Raw genomic sequence first — 21,166 nt, 5'->3', positions numbered from 1 at the left:
TAGTTTACCATATGCCAAAAGCTGGGACTAAGCATCAGATGTAGTCTCTTACCCCCTGACAGTGGATTCAGGATGGATATCCGCCCGCAGATTCAGCAGAACTTACAATCAATTGCGGTGTCTTCTCACCATTTTTGTGTATATGTATTGGCGGGTCCTGTTCCTCCAGCTGCACTCGGGATCTGACTCACCAAAATGTTGCTTGAATATAAATTTACCTTGAAAAAATTAAAAACAATAGGCGTTTGGCAAAACAGGAACAGTTGGATCAATTAAATGCGGTGGCAGGGAGAGCAGGCAACCAAGTTGGGGTCTGAAGACTGTCTCAAAGTATATTGGCTTTTGCCATCATTTTATACATTTCACAAGGTGTAATAAAGCGATTTGTATACTCTTTTTAGAACATGAATCTGGGCCTAGTCAAGGAGTCATAAATCTGGTTACTTGATGAGAAGCGCAGGTGGGTCTCGACCCTGCGTGGACACAATTCAGAGCTAGTGGGCACGTGTCCACATATCCGACATGCGGAGCGTGTGATCACTGCATGTAATGTGCATGCTGTGTTCTGATTGGCTGAGTGTTTCTAACTTAGTGTGTTAGTGTTAGTTATGGTGTTTTGAGAACGTGCACTCCTTCAGCCAAACACTTTTTATTGGGGGCCAATCTCCTGAGACGATGGTGGTGTCACTGCCAATCTGTGGGATCCTTTCATCTTGTCACCCTAAAGTTACAACAGCCAAGGCCTGTTGGTCACCAGGGATTCTCACAGTGCCTGCAACCAACGCTGGAAACAGCCCCATTACTGTGAGCCTGTACCCGCTTCCTGGTGGCTTCGATTGAGTGGAAGCAGCAAGTTGGGCATTACTGCCACAACTGCAATGGACTGCCCTCACTGCACCTGTAGCTGAATGATGCTGGTGATCAACCAATTCTGCTTCCTAAGACTTCTGTCACCTCCAATCCAGGTAACCCAATATGGCCTGCTGTGCCCGAACCCTGGGACTTCCAATACTCTGACTCCCCTGGAGTAGAACTTCCTCTGAACTCTGGGCGACCGTTGTCCTGCAAAACTGCACGGCGGAGTGGTGCTCCTATCGATTGCAATGGTAAATGTGTTGGCGGTACGTAACAATCTAACTCTATGCTTCCGTCCCTTTGACCGTGACGTCTCTGCCTGCAAGTACTGCCCACCGTTGCTTAAAAACCTGTAAGCGTTTGTGTCTTTAACTGCATTTGGTTAAACATTAGCATACAAAGCATTTGTTAACTGTTGAATAAAGTTCTTGGTTTCTAAAAATATATATAAAGATACAATTCTATTTTTCCTTTTTTTTATTTTAACAATCTTTATTACAGATTTGTATTAGCTTTTACAACTGGCCATCCCCCCACCCACCTCCCCTCCTCGAGACCAAGTAACAATTTATGAGATCAAACATAAGTACATACACATTACAACTAAATCATTTTCTAACAAAAGGAAATAAATAACTAATACAAAAAAAAAGGGAAAGGGAAAGAAAAAATATAAAAAACCTCATGGAACTGACAGCATATTCACATGTCAAATATCTCCCCTTGAGCCCCCTAATCATTCTCTTGAATCCAATCAAGCAGGGGACCGCATATCTTCATTCCTCTTCTACGGGGGTTATACCCTTTATTCCTATAGATGGCAACTTCCAGGCTACATATTGCCAGCAATCTGGCCCTCCACTGTATAAACGATGGTGGAATCGGATCAAGCCAGGCTGATGCGACACACAATCGGAACACCCCCATCGCAACAAAAATTAACCCTTGTATCTGTTTTGGCCTATCGATGTTTGACATACCCAGCATGACTTCTGCTGTTGTAATGTTTACAGCAAAGTGTGCAATTTCTGTAAGAAAGACAGATATTTCGGCAAACAAATTAATTAGAGAGTCACAGGAGGCAAACATGTGGACGATATCTGCTGCTGGGAGAGCGCAGCGTGGACAAGTTGTACCTTTCCCAGTTCCCCATTTCGCTATTTTAGATGGGGTATAATATGATGAAAAGTAGGTCTTAGAATATTGTGCTTGTAGCCTGATAGACATAAAGCAAGAAAGTGACATTTCGTATGAATGTGCTAAAGTTCGGGTAGAAAGTCCAAATTTGTTCTGCCATGCCTCTATATGTTTATTCATATAATCTGGTAGCAATGCATTCATAGCCCCATAAATCTCACCGATTTTTAGGGGCATTTCTCTTTATAGGTTTTATATAAATGAACACGATTGAAATTTGATCCGGCCACCCCCTTTCTTCAATAGAAAATCTCTCACTTGAAGAAATTTAAAAAAAAACCTATTCGTAACATTGAATTCTAGCTTTAGTTCGTCAAATGATTTAAATCCATTAGTCGAGAAAAAACAACCAAACTGAATAATCTCCAGATCATTCCATTTCTTTATACAGGTATCGTGAAATATCTCCGGGAGATCTGAGTTCTGACTCACGGGAGTATAGTAGGAATAGCGACCTAATCCTAACAGCCTTTTAACATTCCCCCAGACTTTACTAACGTTATTGTTAGTCTTAAATTTTACTTTTTTAAAATACCCATCATTAATATGTCGCCATAAACATCCAGCGCCCCCTTCTCCCAGAAAAAGTTCTTGTGGTGTTGGTATATTGCCACTTCCTGGGTTACCAGTTATAAGACTCATGCTATACCGTAATACTGTGGCCCAGTAATATAGCTTGAAGTTGGGAAGAGCCCAACCTCCACGTTCTCTTGGGTCAGTAAGCCACCTCAATGCCCTGCGTGGTCGTTTATACCCCCAGACAAATCTGGAAAACAATGTATCTATGTTTTTAAATACCTGTGGAGAACATTCTAAACAAATAGCCTGAAAGAAGTACAGAAACTTAGGTAAAAACAGCATCTTAACTATATTAGTTCGACCACCCATAGTTAGGTGTAGATTGTTCAATTTAATCAGTTCTTTCCTAGTACGTTGTATAAGTGGATCTATATTAATGCTGACAATAAGCTCTATAGCAGCACAGATGCTAACCCCCATATATGTTGCCTTTTCGGTTACTCTAGAGTCGCTCATCATGATCTTTTTGTTCAACACAATCTGCGTCTTACTTGCATTCAATTTTTACCCAGAAGCTTTACCAAAGAGTAGTGCTTTGGCTTCTATCATACTTATAGCATTTATAGGGTCCCCTGTAACAATGGCGATGTCATCAGCGTATCCTAAACATTTTGTATCCATATCACACACTCGGATGGGAGGGATTAGTACATTATTTTCCAGCCTACGAATAAATGTATCTATATAAATAGCGAATAAGAGGGGCGAACAAGGGCACCTTTTTCTTGTCCCCCTAGTAATAATAACATTTTCTGACAGAATCCCGTTGATCAAGACACTGGCCCTGGGGGTTTACATACAGCAGTTGAATTGCAGTTATGAATTTCTCACCAATACCACAGTTTGCCATTGCCTCCCACAGGAACTTCCAGGAGACCCTATCAAACGCCTTCTCCGCGTCTAGCAAGATGAGCGCCATAGGGTCCCCTGTAGTTCTTGTGTAGTCAAAAAGAGAAATAACTCTTTGTGCATGGTCGATCGTAGACCTTCCTGGCACAAACCCATGTTGCCTTTCGGAGACTATTTTATGAATCATAGGTGCAAGCCGTGCTGCTAATAGCTTGGAATACATTTTGGAATCCCCATTTATCAGGGTAATTGGTCGATAAGAGCCCATTTCTTGTGGATTTTTATTTTTTTTTGGAAAAACTAATATGTTAGCTAATGACCATGATCTCGGTGGGTTCCCCCCTTGCCCGATGTATTGAAAAAGTTTTAAAACAATTCCCCTAATTTGTGGCGCAAACTTTACATAAAACTCTGTGGGTATTCCATCCATACCCGTGGCCTTACCATTAGGCATAGAGTTCAAGGATAATAACATTTCTTCCCACTGTATGGGACTATCTAGTAAATCCCGATCATCTGTATCCAACTGATCTATAGCGGTTAAAACCAGATATGAATCGGGATTGCTGCACTCAATATCAGCTTCATGATATAAGTTCTGATAAAACTTCTGAAAAGCTGTTCTAATATCTGAGGATTTTACCCTCAGGCCAGCTGCAGGATCAATGATTTCTTTTATTAGAGTGAATGATGACTCTTCCGGGGTTCTGAGAGCTAATTGGTGACCTACCCTTTCACTTAACTCATACGTTTTCTCTTTCTGGGAATTTGCCCTGCCAATCGCTTTTTCAATTTAAATTTCTGAGATGTAATTCTTAGCAATTGCTACCCTACTTACTACCGAATCTACTTCCCTACCGTCGTGCACCGCTTTAATCAGATCCTCCTCGGCATTACATAAATTCTGTTCAAGAGCTGTCATTTTTAACCTCCTTTCTTTATTAAGCTGAAAAGAAAAGCGCATAGTTTCGCCCCTAATGCAGGCCTTCATGGTGTCCCACACTACATCCACTGTTGCAGACCCCATATTTTCAGAGAGGAAGACCGGAACCCATGTTCTCATATATTTACAATATCCTTCATTGTGCAAAAGTGCCTTTTCAAATGTCCAGGTGTTTAATGAAGGTTTATCAACGCCACACGTAATGGATTATGGTCTGAGAGGATTCTTGACAATATTTCTATTTGACACACTGATTTTAGTGCATTAGACATAAACATATAATCCAGCCTTACATGCTTTGAGTGCGGGTGAGAGTAATAAGTATAACCGGGATCCCCTGGATGTTTCGCTGTCCATCCATCTACTAAGCCATGTAGCCCACACTTGTTTTTTAGCGCTAAAAAGACTTTATGTTTCCTCCCGCGAAATTTAAACTCTGGACCCATAGACCAGTCACTCGGTAGATGAATATTTAAGTCCCCGCACACAATCAATGGGAGGGGCCAATGCACAAGTTCGTTAGAAACAGTAATCAGCACGTTTGGATCGTCACTAATGTTTCCATAAATAGTGCAAAGTGTTAGTTTATTCATCCCATTTTTATACCCACACTCCGTTATAACATATCGTCCAAATTTGTTCGCAATTGATCTTGAAAACTGCAACCCCGCCCCTTTTGCTAAAATAGCCACCCCCTTGGTACGTGATCCTTGTGTAGTGGCAGAAATAAGCCGGTATCCGAGTGTTTGAATTAGATGCTTTTGTGCCCCCTCGATATGTGTCTCTTGCAGACAGATAATATTGGCAGCTGAGAACTTGAGTACCTCTGCCCCTTTCTGCCTTTTCTTTACATCATTGAGGCCACATATATTCAATGAGAGTATTTTTAGTTTAGCCATACCAATTGTTTGTTATTACACAATGGTTGTTTTATGTATTGCGTCCTAACAAAAAAATTGCCACCCGATAATTTCTTTCCTTATGATTCTCTGCGTGTATCTCAAACCCCCATTAAAAACCTTTAGACCTGGTCTCCCCCACCCTCCCCGCCTACCCCCTGCCCCCCACCTCCCCTCCCCTCTAACCTCCCCTTGAGGCATCCTGGGTCCAGATGGATCCAGGTGTGGGCGTCCGTTTGATCCGTACGCCTCAGTGCACTCCCCCCCTCCAGCCCCACGTGGTTACTGTAGTTACATAGGGAGAGAGTCTATAAAAGCCTAAGTTTTACTCCAGTTATTAAAATAATCATGTCTTACTTCAAATTTGATTATTATTCTCCCCATATTTTACACAAAAGCATTAACTATATGGTACTTATAGTCCGATCCACATCATAGGAAATGATTTGTTTCTTGATCAATTTCCGGTATTATTTTTTCGCAGTCTCTGAGATTTCTTTAAGATAATTTTAAGCCTGTATTTCACTAGTGAAACTGCGGTTGATCCCCATAAAACTATTTTCAATCTAGCAGGATTCTGTAAGAATACTTTTGCGCCAATCTGCTCGAAGGGAGTAAATAGCTGCCTCAACCTCCATCTCCTTTCGACGGTTGCGTGGGCAAAGTCTGGTCTAATGAAGAATATGGTGCCATTGTATTCTCTCTTTCTTGTAGGACGAGCTAGGTCATAGATAGTGTCCCGAAGTAAAAAGATTCCAAAAAAACCCAGCATTGCCCTCGGAAATTTAGATTGGTTCTGTGAATGCTTCGACTGGGTAAGGGGGAAGTGATGGGCCCGTTGAACTTCTCTCTCCAGTTCCCAGGTTTGCAATTCAGGGAGGGCTGATTTAAGAAGTCTGATTACATACCCCCTTGAGTCATTGCCTTCAATGCCTTCGGGGAGCCCCAGGAAGCGTAGGTTGTTTTGCTTTGATCTATTCTCCTGGTCCTCGACCTTTATCAGTAGATCCTGTATAATTCCTTCTTGCATTTTTTCTTGCTTTTGCAGATAGGTGACATCCTTCTCTAGATGGTCAGTTCGTGTTTCAACTGACACCATCCTTTCTGATATTGCTAGACAAGTATTGCCCACCTTATTAACAGCACCTTGCAGCTTTTGGATGGCAATATGATGCTTTTGAGTATCCATTTTAACATCTTTATGAAGTTTCTTAATTGAGCTTACTATATCTTTCAGAGACGGCTCGGACACTTCTCTTATTCCATCGTGTTGAGAGATGTCCCCTGTTGAATCCTCCCCACTTTCTTGAACCAATGCTATTTCCTTTGATTTCTTAGGTTTTACATTTTTTCGTGTATTACTTGGTTCGGGGTTGCTTCCTTGGTCGGTGGTTTCTTCATAAGTTGATTTATTCAACCTTTTATTCCTTATTTTTCTTTTCTCAAGTTTTTTCCTTGGTGTGATTCCTTGCCCAGGATCACTCATTTTCCTGATATCCGAACAGCCTGATATTTCCGGGGTTGATACATCTTGGTCTTGGCCTTTGTTGGCATCGCTTGCCTCACTAGAAGTCGAGATGCCAGTTTCCTAAATGTCTGCATCAGATTCATCTGAATGTGAATCAATTTCCAGTGAAGGTAATTTGTCCAAGGGGGGATTCTGAATTACATGAGCGTTAGTCCCGGGAACCAGTTTTTGACTTGCCCCGCTCTGTATCATTGAGTCCTGAACTACTGGCTCATAACTTGACCCTCTATTTGTCCCCATTCTGGATAATGGACTAAAGATATTTAAAATACTAGGCTGCGATGCAGTTGACTGCCCCGTCGATTTTGCGTTTGCTTTCAAATCATTGATGGTTTGTAGCCATTTTGCTTTTTTAACCATTAGTTCCATCTCTTCGGTGCCTTCAACGTCTTTCTCCTTCTCCTTATGTCTCTCCTTGACTTTTTCTTTCCTTTTCTCTGGTTCCATACCATTAGCGTTATCTGCATTTTTATCACTCTTCTTATCCTTCTTAGATTTTTCATAGTCTCCCTGTTGCTCGCTGCTACTCAGGTTTTTGAATTTGTCTTTATCTTCTATTTTTCCTAATTGGTCTTGGATTTATTCTTCAGTGTGTCTCATTTATTACCTCTGTGTGTGACAACAAATGCTTAGTGCTACCCTCTGATAAGCCTATCTGCTTGCCCACACTATCACAGAAAGAGCAATAGAATAATCTGCTTTGACTTCTGCACACCTATTGGGGATCCACTGGACTCTCTGCTCAGTATACTTCATTTTATGGCGCCATATAGAAATCCGGCGTCCTATATTTGGTGGTTGAGCGGTTGAATAGTAGACTTTGAATTTGCTTGAACTACTCTGTCAATATTTGACCGCATGAGTAAAACAAAAAATTGTCATCAGCTACTCAAATTTTTGATTGGTCTATTTTTCTAAATTTCTAAAATTAACTAATACGGCCTTGGTTAAGTCCTTGAAACAAACCATTTAGGAATTTAAAAATCTGTACTTTAGCTAGGACAAACATTTTTAGTGTGTATTTTTTTTTTTTATTATTCCTAAAAAGGTCCCAACTTAAGTAAAATAATGCCTGAAACCAGTAGCCAGATAAAGGAGCTCAACCTGACCCCGTACATGAATCTGAGCCATGCTCATCGGAGAGAGCTTTATAAGAGCTATGGAATCAAACCAGGTTAAACCCCTAAAAAAGAATATCTCAGAGAACTGATGCTCAGTTCGAGAGAGATCACCCAGAACTGGTAGGCCATTCTGAAGATGGAGACACTCTCTATGATAACGGTGTTGAGGATGGACTTAAGTCAGTCCCCTTAAACACAGCTGAGAGTCCCTCAGAACAGGACCTCATGCTAAAAAGGATGACCAGGAGACTGAGCTTAGATGCTCAACTCCTGGAAATAGAATGACAAAGGACAGAGATGGGCTTAGGACCTATCTCTGGTGGCAGCATACAAATAAAAAGGAAGGGTGAAGGGTATGCCTCTAAACTCCCCAAAGGGTTTGTCCCTAAAAACACAGGTGGTGAGGACATCACCAAATGGTTCACTCTTTTCGAGGGAGCCAGCATAGGTAGAAAAGTAGCCAGAAGAAAGTGGGCTCCTTTCTTGTGGGAACTATTCTCAGGAAAATGCAGGGATAGACTCCTGACATTGCCTGCAAAATATGCTGAGTCTTACAACCTCACGAAGGGTACCCTGATTGAGGGATTTGGGCTCACCACTGAGGAGCATAGAATAAGATTCAGGGAGACTCAAAAAACCCAGAGCCAGTCCTGGGTGGAATTTATTGACTTTTCAGTGAAAACACTAGGGTGTTGGTTAACAGGTAACAATGTGAATGACTTTGAAGTGTTTTACAATTTAATTATGAAGGAGCATCTTTTGAGTAATTGTTACAATGAGAAGCTACATCAGCATCTGGTAGACCTAGGTCCACTTTCTCCTCTAGAGTTGGGGGAAAAAGGCAGACCACAGGGTCGAAACATGGTAACCAAAACTACCACAGGAGAGGGTGACCGAAAGCAAGAGAACAAAAAGACCTTCCAGGGAAAGATGGTGACCAAAAAGATAAAAACAAAAATAAGCCGTTCTTCAGCCCCCAAAAACCTGCTCAGGAGAATAAGCCCCGAAACTAATGACAGCTCAAGGGTGGGTACCAGGGTAAAAACTGGGATGTCAAGAAGGCTTGGTATTTTGATTGCAAGGCAACTGGACACTGAACTGGAAACCCTGGCTGTAAAACAAAAAGAATGCCTCTAGTCCACTTGCAGCAACTGCAATTGAGAGTCTCCAGATGGGATCACTGGTGAGCCCTGACCAGGACAAGGTACTCACTGTGGCAACTCTTGCCTCAGAAGGAGGGGTGAATGTAGCGACCATGGCTGTCTGGCCCTGTAACCTGGAGCGTTAAAGAGAAGAGCCAAATATTAATGGGATGAGGGTGTAAGCCCTCAGGGACACTAGTGTCAACATCACAAAGGTGGCTGAGTCACTGGTGTCCCCAGACCAATATCTCCTGGGACAGACCTATACCATTCTCAACACTGATAATCAGGCTAAGAAACATCCAGTGGCCTTGGTGACCTTAGATTGGAGATGGGTTAGTGGCCACAAAAGGGTAGTGCTGTCTTCTTCTGTCCCTGTACAGTGTCTGCTTGGAAAAGATTTGGGTTACTCAGAATGGGCTGAGTAGAGAAGAAAACCCATGCAGCAATGCTGGAAATACCTGAATGGGTGTGTGTAAAACCAAGGGCGCAAAGTCGGTGCTTAATTTGAGTAGATGCTTTCCGTTGCTCGGATCTGGGCCTAAATTGTCAGTACCGGGGCCTGCGACAGTCTGCCACAAAGTTGCGCTGTCTGGCTAATATAGAGACGACGGCAGCAACAGGTAATTATTGACTCAATATACATTAAAAAAGAATATTACCTGCCAAGCAGGCCATTCTTATAGCTTTGGGGGCCTGGAATAGTCCGAATTGTCACACTTGTAGGAGTGTGAATGTTAGTACTTATGTTGTTACTATCATTGGCGAGACTGGCAGGTGCAATGTTTGGCACAAGATGCAGTGGTCTCCTGAAGAGAGCCCTGGCACATATTTGTTTGCAAATTAAGCATTGTTCAAAGTAAACCCCAAGGTGAAAAAGAAGATTTGGAGCCTGAAATGATGGGCCAACCTTCCAAGAGAAAAGACAGGGGGACCAGCTTCAAAACACACACTAGACCAGGTCCCCTCTTCTCAGGGAGATGACTTGTCAACCCCTTAGGGAACAGAGTCTCAGGAGCATGGGCCATACAAGGCAGAGCTTTTGGGACTAAGGGAAGCCTCTAGGGTAGATCTGTGCCAGGGACAAAAAAGGTATTGGGAGGAGGCACTCCTATACACTGAGGCCAGTAAGCCCAAACCTGGTACCACCAGGAGAGTGGTAGTGCCTCAGAGGTTTACAGAGTTTCTCCTAATATTGGCCCATGACAATCCCCTAGCTGGGCATCTTGGACAAACCAAAACATGGAATCAGTTAGTTAACCGTTTCCACTGGCCAGGAATGTCCCAGAAGGTGAAGGAGTTTTGCAACTCATGTGCCACCTGTCAGGCTATTGGCAAGACAGGTAGCCTGAAGGCCCCCTTAATTCCACTTCCAGTGGTTGGGGTGCCCTTTGAAAGGGTAGGGATTGACATTGTTGGTCCCCTTGATGATCCAACAGCCTCAGGAAATACATTTATTCTGGTGGTAGTAGATCATTCCACTAGGTATGCTGAAGCCATTTTCCTAAGGACCACCACTACACCTACATTGGCCAAGGCCCTCCTAGGTATTTTTACTAGGTTTGGCTTTCCTAAGACGTAGTATCAGACCGAGATGTCAACTTCATGTCTGCATACTTGAAGCTGAGCGTGGCGTGACCTATAGGGTCACTACACCATATTACCCACAACCAAACAGACTTGTAGAAAGATTTAACAATACCCTGAAAGTCATGATTGGTGGACTCCCTGAAAAACTCAGAAGGAGATGAGATGTGTTACTATCTTGCCTGCTTTTTACTTTCAGAGAGTTGCCACAAAAGGGATTAGGGGTTTCCCCCTTTGAATGTTTGTTTGGATACCCTGTAAGAGGATCCCTCTGTCTTGTCAAGGATGGGTGGGAAGCCCCCTCCTGGTACCAAAACAGGACACTGTGGATTATGTACTTGTATTTGTTCCATGATGGATGGGTACATGAAAAAAGCAAACAAAAACATTGAGATTAGCCAAGAGTTCCAGAAGCTTTGGTATGACCAAAAGGCTGCCATGGGAGAGTTCCAACCAGGGTAGAAGGTGTGGGTTTTGAAGCCTGTGGCACTTAGATCCTCCAGGACATGGAGAGGGCCCTACCCAATCCTTGAGATAAAAGTGGAGGTCACCTACTTAGTTGACCTTGGCACATGTACAAACCTCAAGAGAGTGATACATGTCAATCAACTGAAACCCTACAATGACAGTGTTGATGTGACCATGCTCATGGTCACAGATAAGGACAAGAAGGCAGAGAGTGAGCCACTCCCTGGTCTCCTTTCTCACAACCCTAAAGATGGGTCAGTTGATGGAGTGGCACCCTCACTGCCCAACAGCAGACTGATTGCAGGCAAATCATCAACCAACCTGTTTGTTGAGCTCTTTTTTTGTTATGTTTATTTTATTTGTATAGCGCATTAATGCCATGAGGTGTCTAAGCGCTGTTTTGTTTCAGCTGTGAGTATAATCAAGACTGCCAGAAGAGTTACCAAGATTTGAATAACAAGTTCTTTACAGCCTTTCTGAAAGAGAGAAGACTGGATTAATTTTTTATGCACAGAGGAAGTGTATTCCACATTTTGAATGCTTCCATCACAATGCTCTTTCCAGCCCATTGTGCTTTTTGAAATCTAGGCTGTACCAATAGGTTGGCAGTGGCTGACCGAAGTTTCCTAACTGGAACATACTGTTCGAAACGGTGGTTCAGGAAAGCCGGGCACAGATTGTGGATTGCCTTATAGGTTAAGCAAAGCACCTTAACTAATTTGACGCATATGCAGATCGGGCGGCCCCCAGCCGTCTGAAGCACACGCCCACCGTGACGTCGGACACCCGGGGGCCGTCCGACGCATAGAAGAGGTTAAAGGTTAATCTTTGTTTAACAGGAAGCCAGTGGAGATCTTTTAGATTTTGAGCCACTGAACAGAATTTGGGATTTTCAGAAGGAGTCCGGCCGCGGCATTTTGCAGAACCTGGAGTTTGTTTAAATTATATTTTGGGGTGGTCAGAAGCAGACTGTTACAATAATCTATTTTAGACAGGTCTAACAATGTAACTAGTGGTTTTTGTAAATTGGCCGGTTTGAAAGGTAGGAATTTTTAAATTATTCTGAGGATGTTGAACGTGGAAGACGTGAGTTTATTTAATTGTTCTGTAAAGTTAAATCTGGTATCAATAATCACTCCTAGATTTCATGCCTTTTCCACTGGAAGGGCAACTGGAGCCATAGTAGTTGGCCACACTGTAGGGCCCCAAAAATATGATTCTGGTCCAAATAATAGGACCTCTGTTTTTTCAGAGTTCAGTTTGAGGCAGTTTCTATCCATACAATCAAGGACAGCTATCATGCAATTCTGAAATCTGTTTCCAGTGCCACCATCATTTTTCTCTATGGAGACAACAATTTAAGTGTTGTTAGCGAAATCCAAAATTCCTTATCAGGGCTGCTAATGGGAAAACATACATATTAAAAGAGTAGGACTCAGTGATGATCCCTGTGGGACTCCAAAAGGCAGTAAGAACTAGTGAGAGGTGAAATTCTCTAAACTTCACTATTTACTCCCGATTTGCTAGATAGGATTTTAGTAGGTTCCACGCCTGGCCTGTTGCTCCACATGTAATTAAGCGACTTAATAGTAGTTGAGGGTTGACAGTTTCGAAAGCCGCCAAGAGATCCAGCAGGATCAGGGCGGCCCCTTTTCCTTGATCTAGGGCCTGCCTGATTTCTTTGGTTGCCTTGAGCAGTGCTGTCTCCGTACTGTGGCCTGTCCAGAACCCAAATTATGTGCTGTACAGAAGTTTATTGGTCTCAATGAAGTTAAATGAATTGTTCATTCAGAAATGTTTCCGCTATTTTAATGGGTAGTGGGAGACGGGAAATTGGTCGATAGTTGCATGGGTCTTTGTGATCAAGAAAAGCTTTTGTTAGAAGAGGAATCACACCTGTCTTTTTCCAGATCTTTGTGAACGTTTCTATTTCACACATATTTTGAAAAATAGGTGTTATTTAGATGCTGCGATTTCAGCTGCTAATTTTGTTATATTTGGCGGCCATGGATCATCTGGTGAGCCCAAGGTGGCAGTGTTTAATAAACCTATAATATACTCTGTTGGTGGAGGGATACATTCCATGAGAGGTTTGGTTGTATTGGGGTGATGATTGCTCTCAGTAGCCGGTGTCGGCATAGTGCATGATTTACCATCTGAAATGTTTTTATTAATTGTGTCTACTTTCTCTAAGAAGAAATCTGCTAGTGTATTACAAAAGGGCTGATTGGCATTCATAGCTTTATTGTTATGATTAGTTGTTAATTTGGTCACTGTGCGGAAAAAGCTCTTTAGTTGAGTCTTTTGCGCCCACGATCTTATTTGTAAAATATTCTGCTTTGGCTTTTACAATGCTATCTTTTTATACAGCTATTGACTGTTTATATTTTTCCTTATCTTCCTCTTTAAATGAAACGCTCCATTTTCTTTCCTGTTTTCTGCACTTCTGTGGTTACATTTCCTAAGCTCTGGGAGAACCAGGGAGCTGATGGATTTTTTCGCTTTATTTTGACCCTTTTAACTGGTGTTCCTTGATTTGATGCTGTTTCTAACAATTTGTTATATTGTTCGGCTGCTGTGTCCACATCATTTCATGTCTCTAAATGTATGTTTTTTAGATTATTATTAAGATGGTCTGCTTTCACATTTTGCCAGTTTCGTGACATGCAAAAGGGGCAGATTTCCCTTTGTTCCGGTTCAATTGTGGAAGCAGCAAATCAAAGAAGATTGCTCTATGGTCAGTCCAAGCTACTTGAGTGATCTTTATATTGACTAAGTTGGGATTGTTAGTAAAAATCCTGTCCAAGGTATGCCCTGCTTGATATATTGGTTCAGGAACAATTTGGTCTAGACCAAATGCTGAGAGGGTTTGCAGGAGTGGGGTGGTGTCAGAAAATGACTTTGCCTCTAAATGGTAATTACAATCTCCCAGGACTGCAAAATTAGTTTCTAAAATAAAGTTTTCCAGAATACCCGCTATTTCTTGAGGAAAGTCTTTGCTGGGGTTTGAACATCTATAAAGTAATATACCTTTGAAGGATGTTTGTTTAGTACTCTCTATCAAAAATGTGATTGTTTTCCCAAAACAGGATATAGATGGTGGACAGCTAGCTGTTAAATCTTCTCTCACAATGATTGATGCCCCTCCTCCTCGCTTGTGTTTCCTATTGTACCTATAGATGTTAAAACCTTGTGGTAATGCTGCCTGTATATCTGTGTCACAAGTGGTGTCAGCCCATGTTTCAGTAAGAAAGCCGATTGAGGGTCAGAGATCAATTATTTAATAATAAGCATGATTATTTTTGTTTTTGCCTGTTTTACTGGAACTGTTTAGAGTGTTAGTTTCCAGATTAGTGGCCCTTATCTGTTTTTGGGTATGTCTAAAATTTTTGTTGTTTATATCGGTTTTAGTCTCAGCAAAAAGCTTACTGGGTTTAGCTTTTACTTTAAGAACACATGTTAAACAATGCCTAGTTGTTTTAATCTTTAGAAGAGAGCAATCAATATTGATGCAGCTTTCCCTCTTGCCCTTGTTGAGTCCTAAAATTATGTCTCGACTCAGGTGCCCTAGCTTAAAATGGCCAGAATCTGCGGCCCTGGGCCCGGTCTAGGCGCAGACGGGTGCAGATGGGCTTGCCTATGGCGCACCAGCGGTGCTCGTCTGCTGCGTGCCTGGATTTCCATCGCTTTTAAGAGTCCTCCCCCAGAAATGGTGCCCAAGCTCAACCGCTAACCTCCCAAAAATAGCGTCCAGAAGCGCAAAGAAACACTCTGGAGCCCCCGTGACGGACTAGAGAGTCAGAGAACTTCACTAAGGTAAAAGTTAGTAATTAGTAATTTTTAAAACAGAGGCATTTAAGTGATTAAACGTTTAAAATACCAGAAAGCAGTGAGCAGCGTCTCACTTAAATCGCGTTCCTTTTGACCCGTGGTCAGACTTACTGGTGCACACATGAGGTGGACACTGGTGACAGCCTACCTGTTTTAAACAATGTATACAGGCAGTCGGACCATTTCAAAGAAAGCATAAAAGCTGAGGTAAGCAAGATGCTAGACTGGGTTGCCCTCAAACCCTCAGAGAGCCCCTAGGCCAGCCAAATTGTGTTAGTCCCCAAGCCTCATTCCCAGGGTGAAAAGATAGAAATGAGGTTTTGTGTGGCATAAGGGGTCCTCAATGCAGTCACGAAAACAGATGCACACCCAATCCCAAGAGTTGATGAGCTTATTTACAGGGTAGGAGCAGCCACATATCTGAGTAACTTTGATCTCACATAAGGGTACTGGCAGATAGGTCTGACCCATAGACCTAAAGAAAAATCTGAAATTTCCACTCCAGATAAGTATTGCAAGTTCACTGTGTAATGACCTTTGGTTTGAAGAATGCCTCTGCTATCTTTCAGAGGTTGCTGAACAAGTCCTTGTTGGATTGGAGGCCTATAATGCAGCCTATCTAGGTTCTAGAGGCTCTGCAGAGAGCCAACCTCACTATCAATAACTAGATAGGGCAGGGTAAGGATGTATACTTAGGCCACCTTGTAGGTAGAGGCCAAGTTCAGCCACTACAGCCCAAAATCCATACCATTGTAGAGTGGGAATCTCCAATGACCCAGACCCAAGTCAGGGCATTCCTTGTCTTGACTGGGTACTACAGGAGGTTTGTGCAGAGATATGGTTCCATCGTTTTCCCCTCAGAGAATTGACCTCTAAGAAAATGCCCGAAAAGGAAGACTAGACAGTGAGCTGTTAGAAGTCTTTTGACACCTTGAAATAAGTAAGTATGGGCGAAATTTGCAAATTCGCGCTCCGCGAATTCGTGCGAAATTGCAAAAAAAGTCAGCGAGTTCGCAAATTTTCCACCGAACTCGAGGATTTTTGTGCCATTTGCACAAATATGTGACACCGTGTGCCTGTAACTTTGCCAGCGCGCCAAAAGGCGCTGAGGTCCCTTGAGTGAGTTGGCCACTATAGTGGGGACGGGCGGGAAGACGTTTCATACCGCTAGTTTGTGGTGGATGGGGCCAAACAGGCAGGGCTTCTATGCGAGTTCACATGCATCTTGTTTATAAAGGGTCAGAGACCGAGCAGAGCAGCAGATGAGGAGAAAGCAGCCTCCTGGTCACAGGAGCTACACGGGGATGGCGTTCGTGAAACTCCTGGATGCAAAAATACGTTTGGCACAGGACCCCAGAATCCTTCAGATGTCCAAGATAGCTCTGCTGCTCGTGTTGGTACAAAGCCATTCTGATCCTGCTCAGTGGGTTTAGGCGCATGCAGCTGCTGCTGCTGGACAATGTCCCATCTCATACTAAACTGCCCCATAAAGGCATATGCTGGCGCTGGGCAGTAGGGTGCAGTGGCATGCGGGTGCTCCACGCCTGGGACATGCGCATACCGGTGCCAGGGGGGACACGTGTTTATTGGTGCTGTGTAGCAAGTTATGACTTTACATTTTGACTGCACCAGATGGTGGTACCACCTACACGGATCAGGAGCATCCAGGCACCAGACTTCATGGTGCAAGAGCATAATGGTGCTGTGCGGTACGGGTATATGTACTGGGGGCAGGAGGACACTTAGCACAATGTGTGCTCACACCCAGAGGGCTCCCAGGCAATTGAGCACAAATGATTTTCACACTGAGAGGGCTCCGGGGCAGTTCAGCAGCACGGGTGTTCACACCCACTGGGCCCCGGGGCAGTTCAGTAGCACGTGGGCTCACAACCCCTGGGCAGCCCAGCAGCGCAGGGGCTCACACCCCCAGGGCTCCCGGGCAGTTTAGCAGCGCCACCCTCTGGTTCATCACTGCCACCCTCTGGTTCATCACTGCCACCCTCTGGTTCACCACTGCCACCCTCTGGTTCATCACTGTCACCCTCTGGTTCATCACTGCCACTCTCTGGTTCACCACTGCCACCCTCTGGTTCATCACTGCCACTCTCTGGTTCACCACTGCCACCCTCTGGTTCATCACTGCCACCCTCTGGTTCATCACTGTCACCCTCTGGTTCATCACTGACACTCTCTGGTTCACCACTGCCACCCTCTGGTTCATCACTGCCACCCTCCGGTTCACCACTGCCACCCTCTGGTTCACCACTGCCACCCTCTGGTTCATCACTGTCAACCTCTGGTTCATCACTGCCACCCTCTGGTTCATCACAGCACCCTCTGGTTCACCACTACCACCCTCTGGTTAATCACTGTCACCCTCTGGTTCATCGCTGCCACCCACTGGTTCTTCATAGCACCCTCTTGTTCACCACTGCCACCCTCTGGTTCATCACTGTCACCCTCTGGTTCATCACTGCCACTCTCTGGTTCACCACTGCCACCCTCTGGTTCATCACTGCCACCCTCCGGTTCACCACTGCCACCCTCTGGCTCATCACTGTCACCTTCTGGTTCATCACTGCCACCCTCTGGTTCACCACTGCCACCCTCTGGTTCATCACTGTCACCCTCTGGTTCATCACTGCCACCCTTTGGTTCACCACTGCCACCCTCTGGTTCATCACTGTCACCACCTGGTTCATTACTGCCACCCTCTGGTTCACCACTGCCACCCTCTGGTTCACCACTGTCACCCTCTGGTCCATCACTGCCACCCTCTGGTTCACCACTGCCACCCTATGGTTCATCACTGTCACCCTATGGTTCATCACTGTCACCCTCTGGTTCATCACTGCCACCCTCTGGTTAATCACAGCACCCTCTGGTTCACCACTGCCACCCTCTGGTTCATCACAGCACCCTCTGGTTCACAATTGCACCTTCTGGTTCATCACAGAACCCTCTGGTTCACCACTGTAGATTATGGGGAGAAAGCACACCTGCCTAGCCTCAACCGGGGGCTGGTTAATGTGTTTATGAATTTGAGCTTCAAGTCCGGCACATGCTTCCTTATCTGTAAGTGCTTCCTGTTGTGGTTTAGTTTTTGTGACAACCTGGAGCAGTGTGCCATACTTGTAACTATTCTCTGACCCTGCTTCGAGGGTCAGAGCAGGGTCAGAGAATAGTTGCAAGTAGGCAACGAGGCGCCTCAGGAAGCACTTACAGGGTTACAGCAGGTGCCCAGGTTGAAGTTAATTTCTTTGTAACCATTTTGTAAATGGTTACAAAGAAATTAGCTTCAACTTGGGCACCTGCTGTAACCCTGTAAGTGCTTCATGTATATCAGTTTTTGAAAATCTGTCCCGAACGCGATTTCGCGGATTTTTCTGCAATTTCACGAGATTCCCGGACCGCGAAATTGCAGAAAATCCACAAATTCCACAAACGGAACTGATTTTACGCCCATGCTTAGAAATTAGCTATCTGCTCAGCACCCATTATAAAAGGTCCAGATTACAGTTCATAGTGCAGACTGATGCCTCTGAACATGGGATAGGAGCGGTCCTATCCCAGACCACTGATGATGGCTACGACCAACCTGTTGCTTTCATAAGCAGGAAGATTCTCCCCAGAGGGCAGCATTGGAGTGCCATAGAGAGGGAAGCCTTTGCCGTAGTTTGGTCCTTGAAGAAGTTGAGACCATACCTATTTGGGTCCCACTTCTATGTCCAAACCAACCACAGACCTCTTTGATGGCTCATGCAAATGAAAGGAGATAACCCCAAACTGTAAGGTGGTCCATATCCTTACAAGGAATGGACTTTACAGTGGAACACTGACCTGTCACTGACCATGTCAACGCACATGGACTTTCCAAGTTTTTCCACTTAGAAGATGAAGACTCTCTAGAGAAAGGCTAGTCTCATTCTCTTTTGTTTGGGGTGTGTCATGTAGGAAAGTGCCTCTTTTTGCATGGTTATCCCTTACTTTTTGACTGACGCCTGATGTGATTTTGAATTATAAGTGCACTGGGTCCCTGCTAACAAGGTTCCCAGTACCAGAACTCTTCCCACAAAACTCTACCATGACTGGCACAACAAAGTCACATGTATATGCCTGTAGTAAATTGTACCCGTGGTAATTCTGGTATGGGTACTGAAGAGGGTCCTCCTGGGCTGCAGCACTGATTGTGGCACCTCGGGCCCCCTCACGAAGACTATGCACTATTCACTGTAGGCTGTGTGTCTTGGTGCAGGAAAATCCAAAGAGTAGACATGGCACACAGCTCTGTATAAGGTATAGGTAAGCCACTCCTACTGCAGGCCATCAGCCCTACAGGAGGGTGCACTATATCCTATTTGTGGCCCTATCTACATGACAAATAGAACCCTACAATGTTTAGCCTTTTCTGAGATGTTGTAAGTGAACAGGGAAACCTTAGAGAGTACTTGGGCTGGATACTCGTCAACCTGAGTTTCCTAGCTCCATGACGGCTTCACTGATTCCTAAGATGTTTGGTACCGAACATCTACAATGTTTAGCCTATTCTGTGATGTTGTAAGTGAACAGGGAAACCTTAGAGATTACTTGGGCTGGATACTCGTCAACCTGATTTTCATAGCTTCACTGATTCCTAAGATGTTTGGTACCGAACATCTTGTTTTAATAAATCCTCACTGATGCCAGTGGTGGATGTATTAATACATTCACTCAGGAGACCCTTTTGGAGTGTCCCCTGAAAACCTAATTAAACACTAGAGGGGTATCTGGCTGGTTTTCTCCAGCCTGTCACCACAAGACATGTTTCTGACCTCATGGGTAAGAGTCTGTGCTCTCAGAGGACCAAAACAAACAATACCTGCTCCAGGACAGGATGGTCTTCCCTGTAGGGAAGCTTTAAAGGCAATGCCACATTTGAAATCCAACACAGGAACCCCTAGATAGTGGGAAAGGACACGCCCCCTTCCCAGCTCTACTTTTGGCAGGAAGAAAGGCAAGAAAATTAGTTGGATGAGGAAGTGGGTCTCCCCTCAGCCTACACCACCACTAGGGTGGGGCAGGCTAGATGAACCCCTCTCCTGAAGTGTCACTATCTTGAGATGGTGAGGAAACCTCCAATATGGGCTAGAGTGGTGCCTATTTCCAGAGGAAGTAGTTACTAGAGGATGTAGACAGCCTAAAGGTAAGTAGCCATTGACTACTACCTGTCTCCTCTTGTAACACCTCTAAATTCAGTATTTAGGTGACTCTTCAAGACCTTGTCTTGAGATTTCATGGACCTAAAGAAAATAAAGGAAGACAACGTGCTGCCGATCCAGGAACTGAGCACTGCTGCAGAAGTCAACGCCAAATCCTGCCAACTACGAAAGGACTGTGCCCGAGCCATGGGACTTCCAAAACTCTGACTCCCATGAAGTAGAACTTTACCTGAACTCTGTGCGACTGTTGTACCCCAAACCTCTGTGGGGAAGTGGTGCTTCCATCAACCGCAAGGGTAAATGCCTTGGCGGGACACCACTATCTAAACCTATGCTTTCTTCCCATTGACTGCAAAGGTCTCTGCCTGACGGTACTGACCGCTGTAAGCATATGTGGCCTAAAATGCATTTGGTTAAACATTGACATACAAAGGATTTATTAATTGTTGAAGAAAGTTCTTGGTTAGTAAAAATATATAATAACATACTATTTAATTTTTCCGAATTGGTCTCGGATTCAATCTTGAGTGTGTCTCATTTATTGTCTCTGTGTGTGACAACAAACGCTGAGCACTACTCTCTGATGAGCCTAACCGCTCGCCCACAATATCACAAAAAGAGTATTAGAATCATCCGCTTTTGTCCCAGCATACTTATGGGAGATCCACTGGACACTCTGCATAGTGTACTTCATTTTATTGCACTATATAGAGAGCCAGCGTCCTACAATTACCCACTGAGATATTTCAAAATAGGCTCCAAGCACTCCACAATTCATTCACAAGAATAATGTTGTATATTAATGTCCATTGTCTTTTATTCAGACATAAGCTCTTTTGTTCCTTGAACAGTACATCTGTATATATTCTTGGTCAACAACAGCTCCAAGCCAACACGTGTTTTGTCCGTTAAATTACAACTGGGCTTATTTATTCAATGTCACTGTCCTATTTTCAATCACCAAGAGAT

This window comes from Lissotriton helveticus, chromosome 2_1 (genome assembly GCF_964261635.1).
Source record: "Lissotriton helveticus chromosome 2_1, aLisHel1.1, whole genome shotgun sequence".
NCBI lineage: Eukaryota > Metazoa > Chordata > Amphibia > Caudata > Salamandridae > Lissotriton > Lissotriton helveticus.
Note: the sequence above shows the minus strand (reverse complement) of the source record.